Genomic DNA, 17487 nt, shown 5'->3' with positions numbered 1-17487 from the left:
AATGGAATCCATTTATGTTGTTATTACACTAACTCAAGAGGTCATTGTATAGCATTGTAGGATAAATCCTCCCTTCATTCAATATTGATAAAGGGTCTATAATTCACCATGTAGTAACAGGCTCGATCTTGAGATGATTTAAATAAGAGCACTGACCTTTAGATGCTCCACAACCCTGGAAAGTGGAAGTAATGGGTAATGAAGAATGGACAAGAAAATACAGAAGAACTTAGTAAAATATGAGGAGCTGCTAATTTTTTAATTTATGTGTGACATTATTAGGTCCCAGGCAGAAAATGGTCAATTAAACTTGTAAAGTATTATAGAAAGGTAAGTTTGTCACTGTCACTGTCACTGTCCTCCCTTTGTTCATCGATTTGCTTGAGTGGGCCCAGTAATGTCTCCATTGTGAGACTTGTTACTGTCTTTGGCACATTGAATACATCATGGGTTGCTTGCCAGGCTTTGCTGTGCAGGCGAGATACTCTCGGTAGCTTGCTGGGCTCTCCGAGAGGGGTGGAGGAATCAAACTCGGGTCAGCTGGGCTGGTCTCGAGCAAGGCAAACGCCCTACTGCTGTGCTATCGCTCCAGCCCAAACAAAGTAACTATAATCCCAAACAAAATTAACACTTAGACCTCATTGGAAAAATAAGCTTCACAACAAAAGATGCAAAATGATCCTTAAGTAAAGGTAAGTTAAGAACTTTTATTCCCAAGGGTCGGCATTTCTAATCTTGCAGTCTGAGAATTGGCCAGTTAATCTAAGGCATGATTAAGTCTTAGGAAAAAGGGACTTACAATGACCAAATTCTGAATTTAAGACTTAAAACCATATTTCTAGAAATTAGTTTAATAATCAAAATTAGAAATTATTTTCTAAAGGTGAAGTTTACTTAATACCAGAAATAACATTAACTGTAAATCAAGACTTGAAAACAAATTTGCGAAAATATAGTATTTGGATAAAGGAGTCCTAAGGAAAAGCCTCTCTCAATTAGGGTACTGTAGCTTAGTTAAGGCTGCTCTGTCCTTAATGATCCCATTCTTTCTGGTAGTCTTTAAAAATTCCAAGATTCTTTCTAATATTTTATTTTGCAATATTTTTTGGCTGTTGGTATGGGGTGGATGCTATACCCACCGCCGTATATGAGGCTATTCCTTGTTCTGTGCTCTGGAGTGACCCCTTGAATTACTCAGGAGAAAGTATGTGGTGCTGGAAGTTGAACCAGGTTGGAAGCATGCAAGACAAGGAAGGAGTTTCTCTCCTATATTATCTCTCTGACACTGCAGCATTGTGTTGAGCGAGAAACTAATTTTCCTCATTAATAACACATACACTGAGCATTCATAACAGTAGGATTTTTTTTTTTTTTGTCGTTACATCTGGCCATATACAGGGGTTACTCCTGGCTTTGCACTCAGGAATTACTCCTGGCAGTGCTCGGGGGACCATATGGGATGCTGGAAATTGAACCTGGGTTGGCCACGTGCTAGGCAAACGCCCTACCTGCTGTGCTATTGCTCCAGCCCCCACAGTTCTTTTTTTAAGAGAGTATTTGTGGGGATCCAGGTGCTATTGAGAATAATTTAATTGGGGCCGGAATGATAGTACTGTGGGGAGGGCATTTTCTTTGCACATGGCTGACCCGGATTTGATCCCTGGCATCCCATATGGTCTCCTGACCACCGCCAGGAGTAACTCCTGTGTGCAGAGCCAGGAGGAACACTTGAGCATCACTGGGTGTGACCTAAAAAGCAAAAAAAAAAGAAAGAAAGAAAAGAATTTATGATCATCTTTTTAATTTATATACCTTTTCTATGAAATAAACGTGTTACCCACTTTCACTACTTTTTAAATGGAAGCATATGAAGTTAAATATTCTTACCACAGTTTGCATAGTCAAGATGTGTGGTTTTAAAAAGTGTGTTATTAAGAATTCTGTGATTTTTGGCCACTCTCCAACAGACTCAGATGAGCCTCACCCATGAGTGAATCTTCAGAATAACCCAGGTGTGTGGGACCTGTGACTGAAATCTCCAAGCTTGCTCAGAGTGGCGATGGGCCTCCTGCTCCCTAGTTTACCAGTAGCTTGGCAGTTACACCCACAAACTGTCTCCAGTGCCATATAATCTCATCATGGCCTTACCCACAAGTGAATCTGCTGTGTAATCATATTCTAAATTTCAGAATTCCTTGAACACACAGCTGTGAATGTGGCCACTGACCTTTCATACTCTTCACCACTGATGTACTGAGAGTAGCACACAACATTTAATGGGGTTTAACAAACATGTTAGTAATCTCTTATACAAGGACTTACTGGCTTCAGGGTGAAATACAACAATCTCCACACACTTTCCTTTAAGGAAAATTTATCGGACCGCTTCTAGTGGATTATTCATAACAATCAATACAAAATTAATTGTTTTGGTTCTGCTTTGGGGGTCACAGTTTGGGATTTGTGGTGGAAACATTTGAAATATGGTGATGGGAGGGTGCAATGGTTGTGGAATTGGTGTTTGAATATTAAATGTAATGAATTATTGTGAACAGTTTTATAAAAATAGAATAAAATTTTAAAGGTTTTATGCTTTTTTCTTGATTATTCTTTTGAGCAGGTTAGACATGATTTGGAATAATCTGCTTTCATTTAAAAATAAATACTGCTTTCCATCAACATTCCCACCAGCAGTTTGAAAGTTTAGATTTTTAATTCCTTAACTTTAACAATCGAACTTAAAAAGGTCCCTGTCAAGATGGCAGGCTGGGGATGGCAAGGGTAGGAGAGGTTGCCCGGGAACACTGGTGGAAGTAGGTTGACCCTGATGGTGGGATCTGGGATGGAACATTGTATGCTAAAACCCAACTAGGAATAACTTTGTAAATCATTGTGCTTTAATACATTAATATATATATTAATATAAAAATGTGTAAATTTTTTTATATTTATTAATTTATTGAATGATTAAGAATGAGTGGTCCAAATAAATTCTTTTTTTTTTCATTTTTTTTATTAGTGAAACACCATGAAGTACACTTATAGACTCACAAATTTTTGTGCTTGGGTTTCAGTTATACAATGATCAAGTACCCATCCCTCCACCAGTGCCCATCCTCCCCCACCACGGGTCCTAGCATCCCTCCGACCCCCCATCCTCCCCCCCCCCGTCCCACCCTGCCGCTGTGGCAGGGCATTCCTCCCTGTTCTCTCTCTCTTCTTTTGGGTACAAAAATGTGTAAATTTTTTAGACATTATTTATTTATAGTAACTTTTTGTTTTTTAAAATTCATTTTCTAGCTTTTGGCCCCAATGTATTGGGATGGAAATCCATATGTGCAGTCAGTTTATTCTGGACTGTTGTAGTCCCCCAGGTGCTGCCAGGAGTGGACCCTGAGCGTAGAGCCTGGTGTTAGCCCTAAGCATCGCTTGGTTTGATCCAGAAACCCAAAATTTAAAAAAATTACCCAAAATAACCAACAGCTGAACAACCCCAAACCCCAAACCCATCTTTCAAAACCCCAAACCCAAAAAACAACAAAACAAAAAAACTATGTTACATGGTTCTGGAAATAAAATCTCTCTCTTTATGCTATCAATCTTTCAAAAATTCTCTCATTGCTTTGTATAATCTGGTGGAACCCGACTTTTGGGGTGAGAGGAAGTTCAGTTTCCAAACAACTTACTTACACTTTTTACTCTCGAGTATGAGCACTGCCAAGTCTCTGATTTATTGTGGGTTTGGTTATGGGGCCACTTAACTTCCAGGGATTTAGGTGAGAATACCAGAGACTTTTCACTGAAAGTCTCATGTTACCTTTTACTTTATTTCTAGTAAGGTAGAAACAGCCCACCATGTGATTATATGCAAAGGCATTGCTAGCTGGTATTGGTAGTATCTGTTACTTTATTGTATAGTCTTACTCTCATGTCAAATGCTCATTTTTACCTTTCGCTCCATTTTTTTCTTTGTCTTTGGGAATCTATGAATAATATACTAAACAGTAATTTCCTTTTTGCTGTCACTTTTAAATTATCTTCTTAGCTTTGGTACAAAAATACAGGTGCTTTTGCCACTGACTTGGCACAAGAATTAGGAAGCAAAGAAAACTGGACAATATGACATTTGTTTTATTAATGCATAACGAGATCCTGCAAGTTTTATTCACTCATAAATAAAACAAGACATGATGAGGGATGCTGAAAGTATTTTATCCACTTTGAGTATGATTATGTTTGTTTATCCTCACTTAAAAAAAGTGATGCCGCCTGCAGGAGCACGTGTTTTTGCTTTATGGACTGGGAGCCTCCCAGGAAAGAGGACCCTTAAGGGAGTAGAGCACAGCAGGTAGGGCTTGTACCTGTCGCATCGCCCCCAGGTCCAACCCACTTGGTCCCTTAGCAGAGAGACTGAAGTAGGTGCTAAGCCCTGCCAGGGGTGGACTCCCAACAAAAAATAAATGAACGAGCAGAGGAGTATGTTTATCACAGCAGGCATAATAATTGCACTCTAAACTGTTAGTATAATGGGAAAAAGAATTTTAGGTATGAAATTTTATAGGTATGAAAATAGAAGAAATATTCTAAAATTAGTAGTAATATTTATGTAACCCAAAACAGATTTTTAAGACCTGAACATAGGTTCAAGTAGTTAAAATGTCTGAATTCGGGGCTGGAATGATAGCACAGCAGGTAGGGCGTTTGCCTTGCACACAGTCGACTGGGGTTCGATTCCCAGCATCCCATATGGTCCCCTGAGCACCGCCAGGAGTGATTCCTGAGTGCAAAGCCAGGAGTAACCCCTTTGCATTGCCGGGTGTGACCCAAAAAACCAAAGAAAAAAATAAAGTTTGAGTTCTGTCTGAGGGTGTCCTTGATTATGCTTCATATTTTAAATTCAGTTTAATGAATTTTTAATTTCTGGGTCACACCCAGCGGCACTCAGCGCTTACTCTGTACCTGTGCTCCAGGATCACACCAGGCAGGCTTGGGGCGCCGTATGGAGTAACGGGGATCCAATCCCAGTTTACCATGTACAAAGCAAACACCTGACTCACTGGGCAATCTCAATGGACTGCTTTTAAAAACTTCTTAAAAGTAGGAGTCTTAGGAGCCGTTGTGTGTGTGTGTGTGTGTGTGTGTGTGTGTGTGTATGCACATGAAAGCCTATGTGACTGTGAGTGCATGCATGACTCTGTGTGTGTGTGTGTGTGCGCGCGTGCACGCGTGCACACAAACGCATGCTATGTCCACATGGTTCAGGGTAAGGAGTTTAGGGCTTTGCCCATGCTGAGCTTGTGTACTGTCCTTGAGCTGCCATCCTGGCTTTGTCTGGTTTTGAAGTGCTTGGGTGATTCATAACCTGTTTCTACTCAGTGTCTTTAGTGGAGAATGGAATCAACTTGAGGGCAACTATGTTTTCATAGTTTTTGTTGATCTGTATAGTATACAGGTTAAGTCTGCAGTGTCCCCTTTACTCTCTTTGAAGATTAATTTGGAAGCAACATCTGTTTCTGGATATTCTTTTACACTGCTTTGCATGCTGCTGAAGTCTGGATGGACTCAAGTATCTCAGCCTTGGCTTCTATCCCCTTCCTTTCTCCCCTCCTCCCCACCCCTCCTCTTCCCTTCCCTTTCCTTCTTTCTTTTTTGTAGGTTTCTATTTTCGTTGATTAGCAACACAGAAGCAGTTAAATCCAGGAGGACTAACCACTGGCTGTGCTCAGGTCTAACTGTGGGGCACTTAGAAGCTGAAGGCAAGCGGGACCGCTGCTATGCCCTGGGTGTGGGGGCTTCTGCCAGGGATTCAGGATGCTTTACCCACGACATGCTGAGCTTGTACAGGAAGACAAATTTGGTAGACTTGTGCTTTCTCATTAGAGTTCCTATATAAAGTTTTCTGACCATGTTACAATATAAAAGAGGGAAAGTGACATAGGTCTACTCATTTTGTTATATTTTGGGGGTGGCACCACTCAGCAGTGCTCAGGGTTTACTCCTGGTTCTGTACTCAGGATGAGTTGTAATGGGACTGGGGGAGAATATGGGCAGTCAGGGATAAAATGCGGGTCAGATGTCCTCCCCGCTGTGCTGTCTCTCTTGCTTTCTCTGTTCATTTAAAATCCAGCAGACTATAGCAGTGGGCTTCATTGTGCTTTCCTTCTTTCCTTCCTTGGTCTGAGGAAGATATTCAAAGAGGGATCTTCTGGTCAGATCTGCTCTCTTTTTATTTAGTTTTTTTTAATTCATTATTACAAAACTCTTATTATATTTTCACTTAGCAATATTTTCTCATAGAGATTCTGATGTTCTGGTATTGTGGTAACAACACTTGCAGAAAAAGAATTTTCAGACCAACAGAGGCTTTTCCTCCCCTCTCCTAGTAGGTGTGCGTTTATTTGTAAGCGGGTTGCAACTTTGCTGGTGTTGGTGGAATTGATGCACAGAACCACTGCACACCCCTCCGGAAGCTTCCAAGGTACCCCTCGTCTCAGGCTGCATTGATCTGGTCCCCTTCCTCGTCTTCTCCCTCCATTATTGTGATTGACAATTATGGTTATGGTATAGACTGTTTCCTCTCTTAACCCCCCACCATGCGTTCCAGACACTCCACTCATGTTCCAGTCAACCTAGTCTTTCCCCTGAACCTTCGGTACCAAACAGGACACTCACAGAGATGTAATCCTGTGCCCCAGCATTGCTGTTGTCCAAGAATTAGTGTTGACTTAGCCCTTTGTTTCTCTGTAGCCCACAGATGAGTGAGGTCATCCTGTATTTGTCCTTCTGCCTCTGGCTTATTTCATTCAGCATGATATACTCCAATTCCACACAAGTTGCTACAAACTACATAATTATGCATATTTTTCTTGAGGCTCACAATATATCATTAGACATGTACACCACAACATCTTTGTTAATTTGTCTGTTGTTGGACATTAGGGTTGATTCTATATTCTGGCTGTTGTATTAAGAGCCACACTGAACATTGATGTGTATATATCTTTTGAAATTAATATTTCTGTATGTTTGGGGGATAGATACCTAGAAGTTCAGCCAAATAGGAGCCCCACTCTTAGTTTTTCATTATGTTTTACATGGACATTGGCCCAGGTGACAATTCCACCAACAGTGAATAAAGGTCCCTTTTACCACACCCTGCCATCACTTGTTTGCAGTTGTTTTTGTTTATTTGTTTTGATATGTGCCATCCTCACTGGTATAAGGTGATACCTCATTGTCATCTGTGTTTCCCTGATGCTAAGTGATAATGAGCACTTTTTCATAAGCTTATTGACCATCTGTGTTCTCTTCTTTCATTAAGTTTCCCTCCAGTGAGAGTTCTGCATGCTGATGCCATAGCAAGTTTGAGAACAAGAGTTCCTATACCTAAATCTGTTGTCTTTCTAGAATTCCCTGAGGCTCAGCACATAATGACACAGAGAAAAGCTCTCAGGCATGCTGCTCTGGGGTATTTTCATTTTTATACCTCTTAATTACCCGAAGCCCAAATCTAAATCTCACCCCCTCTCTGCAGTCTGCATGGGCTATCACTGATGGCATCTCTCCCCTCTGCGCCCCCCCCCTCCCCCACCTGCCCATACCAAAGAGCAACAGAGTGGCTGCGGAGGCAGACCTGCTCCTGGGCAGTTTCCACAGGTGTTACCTGTCACCAGGCTGGAAGGAGGGAAGGAATGGAGACCCCCAGTCGTATGGATATAGCGACTCCACTGGGAACGAATGTCTCCTCGGAACTGAGAGGCTCCTCAGAGCCATACTGGCTGGTATGGGGCTAGGGGAGGGGATATCTCTCCTGGCTGTGTGGGGGAACCAGGCAGTGCTGGGTCAAACCCAGCCTTCTTTGGCTCCATCCTCTCCCTGTTCTGTACTGAGGATAATGTCCTTTTACCATTATGGTAGTATGTTTTCTGCTTTAAAATGCACATTGGAAAATGTAATGTTTTAATTGTTACAAACCAATTTTACTTTGCTTCTTATAGTACAGTGTTTCACATTATAGAAAGTATTTTATAAACAGAATTTTTATCAATCAGGAAGTGTTCCTTTAATATATAAAATTCTATAAAGCTTTAACAGGAGATTTTAATTTTGATGCCATTAGGAAAATAGTTTATTTAGTAGGCTAATTAGAAAGCAAATCTGATTAGGGTTTGTTCAGTGTTGAGTTAGTTTATATAAACCCTTCACATTCACAGAGTTCTAAAAATTTAAACTTAGACAAATAATTTTTGAAAGTGTTTAAAGCCTTCTTTAAGCCTGTGACAAAAAAAATCTAAAAGTACATAAAAATCAGAATTCAGATTCACAAATTCAAAAGAAAATATTTGCCACTTTATTGACACAAAAGTCAGATTTTGCTATTGACATCTTTTTGTGGTGTCAAGAAAAACAAGAAAAGTTTTTCCTATATACATCGTTCTCCAAATAAAATTATAACCCATATATATGAGATATTTAAGAGCTGGATAGAACTATTTTAAAGTACAAATATTTATGAGAAGCGGTCTCATTCCTCAATGCAACGAACATCTCTGAATGTAACAGCTATGTGTACCTAGGTTGAGAAGTCAACATGACAAATGACCTGGCACCTGAGCTGCGCAGGAGGAAGAGAGCGGCTTGGAATGCCTTCAAGAGCGTCGAAGAAATAGCTAAGAGGACGAAGAACCTCCGGCTCTGGGCACATCTCTTTGATTCCACTGTTCTTCCTGCATTAACATATGCCTCAGAGACCTGGGCCCTACGCAAACAGGATGAGAACGCTATTTGGGTCTCCCAAAGAAGAATAGAAAGAGCTATGCTTGGAATATCACGTTTCACTCAAATGAGAGAAAGAATCCGGAGTTCCGACATCCGTAGATGATCAAGAATCAGGGACGCTGTCTCGTTTGCCAAGGTCTCAAAAATCAGATGGGCTGGTCACGTAATGAGATTTAAAGATGACCACTGGACTAGAGCTGTTACTGACTAGATTCCACGGGATGTCAAAAGACCGCGTGGTCGCCCACCTACCAGATGGTCAGACTTCTTCATCAAGATCATGAACGATCGGTTTGAGGCTCTTCATGTTCCTAGAGCGAACAGACGCCATTGGGCTACACTAGCACGCAACAGGGATGAATGGAAACGTTACTGGCGCCCACTTGAGCAGATCGATGAGTGACGGGATGTCAAGTGATCAAGTGAGCAAGTTTAGGTATATATCTTTTAACAAGCTTTCTGGCATTTTAGAGTTCTGTGTTTCCTTTCAGAGGAAGTTGAGCCAAAATGTCAAATTGTAAGAATCCTTTCAGATTTTGATTTAGAATTACTTTAAAGATTTAAATATAAAAATTTTTTGGAGGGTTTCACCTCTTTGCATACAGCTGACCTGGGTTGGGATCCCACACCCCACATGGTCCCCTGGCTCTACCAGAAGTGCTCCCTGAGCTCATTTGGTCAGTCATATTGCTTCAGTGAACTCCTCTTGTATGTTCTCAGCTAAGTTCTCTCTCTATTTTCAGTATTGGGTCTGCTCTTATACTGGATCTGAGGGTACTGGTTGTGTCCCTGAGTCACACCTGGTGGTTCCAGGGGGAGGCAGCATGTGGGGCTTACTCATTTTAGTCAGATGCTCTGACACTTGAATTAAACCCCTGGCTCTCAGTTAAGTTGTATGTATTTTTTCATGTACTTGCTTTTCTTGTCTGGTCTTATGTTTTACATGTTTTGGTAAAATCTTTTCCCATTATGTTTTCCAACGGTAACTACTGATATAATCTATGGTCCACAACTGGTTGTATCACTAAACTCCTTTGTTATTTCTATGCAGTTCCAATTAGGCTGTCTTGGACTGTTCCAACTTCAGACTCCCCACCATTGTCCTTTCTTCCACCAGTATCCCAGCTTCTCTCCCATCCCCCAGGTCTACTCCTTTTGAGTTACTTTTTCAAGTTTATTGTTGTATTTTGACACTAATGCTTACAGTGGTGCTGGCTCTGCGGTTTACTTGTGAACATTCTCCCTCAGCTATACCCCACTGGTGTGTCCAAGGCTCCAGAGTCCCCGCAGACTGTCTCTTCACTTCCTCTCCCGCTCTCTCCATCCCTAGAAATTTTATTTCTGTAATGTAGGGCCAAAGGTTTCCTAGTTTTTGATACCTTCATTTCCTTTTTATGTTGTTCTTCAGACCACAATAAGTGAGAACATCCTGAATAAAGATGTAATTGTTTTTCTTAGAATGCCTATTCACATGTTCTTGTTAGATTTGGTTCTATTTCTAGTGTCAGGTTTGAATTAAAAAAGTATTTTCTGCTGTTTGTTGTTTTGTGTCCTTTGAAATATGATGTATGCTTTTTTGTTGTTTCCTCTAGTAATCTGGAGTATATATATATCTCTGCATATTTATATCTGCATATTTATATCTGCATATTTATATATGCATATTTATATCTGCATATTTGTATATATGCATATTTATATATTTGCTTTTGTTTTCCTAAAGACTATTTGTTAAAAGAAATCTTACTTGAGGGGCCCACGTGATAATAGAGCAGGTACCAGGGTTTGATCCTCGGCATCCCATGATTCCCCAGATGATCCCTGAGTCTGGAGACGGAAGTCAGCCCTGAGCACTGCTGAGTGTGGTCTCTCCACCAAAAAGAATCTTACTTTAGGAGTTGGGGGAAGATGTCTGGAAAGGTCTGGAACACTTGCTTTGCGTGTGAAGGCCCTTGCTTCAAGATGCTGAATAGTCTCTTATCCTTGCTGAGTGGACCCCTAGTCACTGAACTTGGAGCAGCCCCCAGGCACCACCAAGTGTGGCCGCCAAAACAAAGCAAATCTTATTTGAAAATGTTTAGTTATAGCTATCCCCATTAAGAAGTAAACAAGATAGTCTCCCTCAATGCAAGTCCAAAGAATTTGAACTCCTATAACTTCCAGATTTCTGATGGCATATTCTGTTATTTTTTATGTGTAGCTACCTGTCATTTATTTTTACTCATGTATCTTTTCTTTCAAAAACTATTATACAGTTTTATTTTATGCTTATAATTTAGACCCGTTTGGGGATAAATAGGATGAAGTGGTGACACAATTTGTTCCTGTTCATAGCTCCATTTCATATAAGTGAGTTTTTGTCTTAATTTGTCTATGAGTGAAATATTTTACAAGCATTTCATTTTTCTTCCATCTACATAGTAATTAGATTTAATTATCTCTGGCACATCTTATATTCCTGTTCTCTTTACAAGTGAGTGAAAATTTGTCTGGATATTGTGTTCTTGAGAAGTAATCTTTTCCCATTAAGAACTTGTATATTTTATTCTATATGTAATAATATAAAGCTTTCTAGGCCAATCTACTATTTTAAAAAATTGCATTTAGGACCCAGCTGGAGTGATAACACAGCCGTAGGGCGTTCGCCTTGCATGCGGTAGCCCGATTGGGTTTGATTCCTCCGCTCCTCTCAGACAGCCCGGCAAGCTACTGAAAGTATCTTGTCCGCACGGCAAAGCCTGGCAAGCTACCTGCCTGGCAAGCTGCCTGTGACATATTCATTATGTCAAAGCACAATAACAACAAGTCACACAATGAAGACATTATTGGGCCCGCTCAAGCAAATCAATGAACAACGGGAGGACAGTACAGTACAGGACAGTGTTTAAAACTGTTTCTTTGTCATTTGAAACTATTAATCAACATTTGTCTATGTTTAATTATCTGGATCTACTAGAGTGAAGATTTTTGGTCAGCAGATTTAGATATTTATTTAGCTTAATTTTTATTTATTATAGAAAAACTAAGCAAATGTAAACTGGGAAAATGACTAACCCTACTTCCTTCTAACCCAGAAACACAAAATAGTCACTTAAAAAGGGAAAGTCATTCAGCCCAGAAGGCTAACGGAAATGGGGTGTTTTCCTGCCCCTCTGCTCCAGCTGCTTCTCCCAGCCCTGTTCACGTGTTCAGATGTCTTGGCTGGGCACTGTTGATAATGCTTCTGAGGTAAATTACTTCTTTTAGCTTTGAATTCAAAGGTAGAAGTCAGAAGGTACCAGTGATGTTTCATGTCTAGTCTAGTCATTCCTTTAATAATATTCCAACACAAATACCCTTGCATCACATGTGTGCTGCCACTGAGCAATATCCTTGGTCTAGATTTCTTTAGTAAGATATTTACTTAACATATTCAATCTTCAGCTTCTTTTTTCATCAGTTTTTGATAGCTTAAGGATTTGTTTCTTTATTCCTTAACATGCTCTAGGTTGATAAGTCTTTGAAATGACTTGGGTTTTCCTGCAGTATACATGTTGAATTTCACAATTTGAAATTCTATTAATAATTTTCTTATTCTAATCCTTTTCCTCTACATTCTTTTTGTGAATCTAACATTTTTAAAACATATTTGCTTTGAATGTGTTTTTTTCCACACCAGATATTCACTTTTTAAATATATATCTCAGAGTGTTTTCTTTAATATATATTCTTGAGTGACGCTACCCAAAGAGAGATCTCATACCCTGGAGGACATAGAACAACCTAGGGTGCTGCTAGTAGCTTTGGCTACAAGGTGGTGGGCTGAGTATTTTTTTCTGAAAAGGAATTGGTAGTCCAAATGAAATTCAGAAACAAACTTTGGCCATAATCAGTGCTCTATAAATTTTTCTTATGTTTTTGGTTACATACGAATATGCTCTTTACCTCTAATAGGTTGTATTGATTTCCCATTGTGGAGCATAATATTTCCATAAATATTCCATAATCTTAGTATTTGTATATTCTTAACTGGAAAAGACTTATTATTATTTTGAAGTGACATGAATGGACTCTGTGCATTCTGTTCATGTTCTCCTATTTGTTAGGATCCTTCACTAAGATCCATAGTTGAATAGTTGAGAAGGGTAAACTTACATTAGTGACCCAGCAGTCTTGAAGTTGGAATATCTCATAGGGAAAATTCTCCAATAGCCTTATTCTCTATACACAGGGAAACTCTTGTGGGCCAGCTTTCCATTACTAATTTGGTTTTATTTTATTTTTTTCTTCCCTTTTGGCTTCTTGGCTGAGTCTGACCTTCTTCCTGGAGCTTTTGCTTGCTGTTTCAGTCAAAACCCTACTTCAGTGGGAGAGTCAGATTCCTAATGAACTACATCCAACAAAATAAATTCCAGATGGATTAAAAATTTACATATAAGAAAAATAAAATTCTTCTGAGCACTTGAAGAAAATATGGGAGAGCATTTATATACTCTTTGGGTGGCAATGTACATTTTAGTCCAAATACATTTTAAGTTCAAATAGTTAAGATTCAACCAATTTATTATTTTTGTTAATTTCATTTTTTAGGGGGATGCACACCCAGCTATGCTCCTAGATTGCTTCTGGTTCTGTGCTCCCGGATCACTTCTGGTGGTTCTTAGGTATTCTGTGCCAGGAACTGACCTTGTGTAAGGCAAATGCCTTAAGCCCTGAACTATCTCTTCAGACCTGATTATTACTTGGCTTTGCAACCACACCTGGCAGTTCTCACGTGTTACTCCTGACTCTGTTCAAAGATTACTCCTAGTGGTGCTCAAATGCTTTACCCCTTTGTTTTCTCTCTTTCCCCTCCCCCCACTTTGGTGATATTTTTATTGAATGAACCGTACTTTGATGTGAGGAGACTGCTCAAGCTATGCATATTCTCTGTAGACTCTGAATTATTTCAGGTGCCGGGTGCCCAGACTAGAACTCTCAGGTGTTCTCCGAGTCCCGGGGCAAGTGGGGTGGTGGTAGGGCAGGGTGGCTGGGGTGGGGGGTAGGGGGGCAGGAGGGCAGGGGTGAGCTCCCTCCACCGGACTCCTGCTTACCGAGGTTCAGCAGCGCACGCACCTCCCGCAGCTGCCGCCGTGTTGACACACCTGGACCTGCTCGACTGAGTCCTGACTAAATCTCTGAGGAGATCTCTTGCATCCTGAAATTCCAGGCAGAGCGCGGCTAGTAGCTGGGACAATAACCTAGAAGGCAACTGAACTCAGCAAACAGAAACAGTAACACAGAAGGCTCAGCTGGCAACAAACAGCTTAAATTTTTAGACAAGGACTTAACAAGTCCATGATTAGATACAACAATTTTCACATAAAAATTGTTTTTTTTGGTAAGAACCCTTTTCTGGTTCATAAACATGATGATTGGGTGCTCACACTCTTGTGTGACATGTGTCTCCCTTAAATCTTGTTACACATTTGGCACATTACCTATCATGCGAACTTTAAAAAAAGATTTTTTTTAATACTGATTTTAATATCAGAGCTTTGTTATCTAATCCTTTCAATTCTAGAATTGTATCCACAGTTGTGGATTCTGTCTCCAATAGAATAAATAAAATATAATAAGAGAAAAAGAAGAAAGATGTGAGGGGAAAGGAAATATATGCACAAGAGGGAGCATGGGCTTCTTTGGAGTGGAGAAAGTGAGCAAAAAGTTGTATATAAAATTACATATTCTATATAAAACTTTGTAGAGCAGTAAGGAAAATAGGAAAAATCCTAATTAGAAAATTAACATTTGGAGATAATTCATTAAAGAGAAATGCAAGTATGTCACCCAAATGGTGATAGAAGAGATTCCTAATCTTAATCACTGGAGGAACAATTAACAACCAACCAGAAATAATAAATTCTGTGATGCTGAGAGAATGCATCAACTCCAAGCATAAATACCCTTTGCATCCCGGAGGCTGGTACAAACTGATACCCACCGCACTAAGTGAGTCATGGATGTCAAGGTGGCTGGCCCAGTGAGGGAACTGTGGAGGGGAGAATGGAGACAGTGTGGGAGTGTACCCTTTGCACAGAGCTGTGTGCAGTACCACGGCACCCACACAGCACAACAGGTGAGGCTTCTAGACTCCACTTACCACCTCCTGGCCGGGGCCATCACTGACCTTGCGGAGTGCGCTGGCAGCCCACTGACTGCTACATTTCAGGTCCCAGAAAGGAGAAAAACTGTGATCCGACAGACATGAACTAGGTCTTCCCTCTCCAGCATGCTTGGATAGCTGACGAACCCCTCCATTCCACACCCTCTTCTGCTGACTGAGCAAATATAGAGACTGAAAAGCTACAGGAGCCAAGTAAGCAAGAGAATAAGGTAGCACTGTCCCCCCATTCATCATCGATTTGCTTGAGCGGGCCCAGTAATGTCTCTATTGTGAGACTTCTTGTTACTGTGTTTGGCATATCAAATACCTCACAAGGAGCTTGCCAGGCTTTGCTGTGCAGGTGTGATTCTCCTGGTAGCTTGTCGGGCTCTCTGAGAGAGGGAGCCAGAGGAATTGAACCTGGGTCGGTCAGGTCAGCCCATGTGCAAGGCAAACGCCCTACCAGCTCTGCTATGAGAAAACTCACAACACCACTTGCTGAGAAATGTAAGTTCTAATCTCTTAAGTTTCTCATCTAGATTAAAAAAAAATAAAGTAGCAAATTAGGCAGACAAGAATGATAATACATGGAAACTTGAGATTTCCAGGGGATGTGAAATGATGAGGTGAAAAAAAAAGTCTTCAGAATCTAAGACATGGGAGACTATATTTCTCCATAAAAGAATTCATGAATAATAATAAACTCAGATAGGTAGAAGAAAACATAAAAAAAAGGTAAAAGAGAACTCAGAAAGGCTAACCAAAGATGTTCAGTAGTACTTGAAAAAACTTTAAAAGAACTTGAAGAAAAAAAAACCCAAACTTAATGTGCTCAGAAATAGAACAAAAAGTAGAAATTTAAGAAGAAAGTAATTTAAATTAAAAAAATTAAGGTAAGAAAATAAAATTTTAAAAGTACGTTTTAATTTTAAAAAGTAATAAAATTTAAAAAGAAAGAAATTTAAAAAGTAAAAAAAAAAATGAGATCAAGAACTAGCTAAGCACTAGATCCAATGGGAGATCCAATTAGTGAGCCTTAAAGACAGTAATGTGTAACTATCCAATATTTATTCTTCAGCTTCTGACTGACTTTGTTTAGCATGTGCCTTTCAGTTCTGTATGTGTTGAAGCAAAAGGCAAGATTTAATTTTTTCCTTACTGCTGAGTAGTATGTGATTGTATATGTATTTACAAAGTACTTTATTCACTTGTCTGTCAAAAGATATTTGAGATGTTTCTAGATCTTGAGGATTTAAATAGTGCTGTACCAATGACATAGATTGTGTGTGTGTGTATGTGTGTGTGTGTTTATAATATTTTTGAATTAGTGTATTTATGTTCTGGGGATAGATATTTAGGTTTAACTGTTTATAATTTTTTTGGAAAAGTCCATACTGTTTTCCATGGAAACCGAGCCAGTTTATCATTAAGAATGAATAAGATTTCTTTCCCCACCCCACATTCCTGAGAAATTATTTTCTGATCTTTTTGTGTAGATTATGTACATGAATGCGAGGTAATGTGTCACTCTCTTCTTATTTATCTTTCTGTGCACTCAGGAATCCTGGCAGTGCTTGGGGGAACCAAATGAGAAGCTGGGGATTAAACTCAGGTTGGCCCATGCATGGCAAATACTTGACCCACTGTACTGCTACACTGGCCTATTTCTCTGATTGTCATTGCTATTTATAATTTTTCATGTGCTTATTAGCCATCTGAATGTCTTTTGAAGTTTCTTGTTCAGCTTTTAAGATTTTTATTTTTTTAAAATGAGGTTGTTTATTTTGCTGTTGAGTTTTGTGAGTACTTTATATGTATTTGTTATTAGTCCTTTTTATAATGCATGGTCCGTATTTTTCTATCAAAATTTAGTAGAATTTTTTTTTTTTTGCTTCATTAGTTGTATCTTTTTTGCATTGCAGAGGCTTTTTAGTTCGATATAATAGCATTTGATTTTTTTTGTTTTAGTTTCCTTTGTTAGTAGAGGCAAATCACTGACAAAATCAGTGAGGTCAATATTTTTGAGTGTTTTACAGTTTTCTTTTATTTATTTTATGAATTAAGGTCTACTATGTAAATCTCTAATGAACTTTCAGCTAATTTTTGTGCATTGTGTGATAGTGTCCACATTTTGTTCTTTTGCATGTGACTGACCAGTTTCACTAACACCATTTATTGAAGAGTATTTCTTTCATTCATATTATGGTATTGTCTCCTTTGTCATAAAGTTACTGTCCCTAAATCTTATCTTTCTTTCTGTGCTCTCATTTCTATTCCATTTATCTAACTGCTTTTATGCCAGTACCATACTGTTCTGATTATTATCAAAGTTTGAAGTCTGTTTAAAATCAGGAATATACTACCCCATATTTATTCCTGCTCAGGATTGCTTTGGCAATTCATGAAGATTTGTGGTTCCATACAGATTTTAATATGCTTGTGATAAGTCCTTTAGGAATGCTTGGAGGATTTCAATAGGGATTGCACCCAATCCACATAATGCTTTGGGTTCTATAGTCATTTTAAAATGCTAATTCTTCTGAATTTTGGACATAAAATATTTTTGTTTCCTTGTTTCTTCTAGT

The 17487-nt window shown here is 39.4% G+C and overlaps 1 protein-coding gene and 1 non-coding gene across 4 annotated transcripts in view; both read left to right on the top strand.

Moving 5' to 3' along the window:
• Positions 1 to 17487, top strand: part of SUGCT (succinyl-CoA:glutarate-CoA transferase) — a 1062570-nt gene that overhangs the window by 323086 nt on the left and 721997 nt on the right. The window lies entirely within an intron of this gene.
• Positions 14144 to 14250, top strand: LOC130022778 (small nucleolar RNA U13). The gene has a single exon (XR_008792312.1). It is a non-coding gene; the product is annotated as a small nucleolar RNA U13 (small nucleolar RNA).

This window comes from Sorex fumeus, unplaced genomic scaffold (genome assembly GCF_029834395.1).
Source record: "Sorex fumeus unplaced genomic scaffold, SorFum_2.1 ptg000020l, whole genome shotgun sequence".
NCBI lineage: Eukaryota > Metazoa > Chordata > Mammalia > Eulipotyphla > Soricidae > Sorex > Sorex fumeus.
The sequence above is the reverse complement of the archived record's forward strand: the minus strand, read 5'-3'. Positions and strand labels throughout refer to the sequence as shown.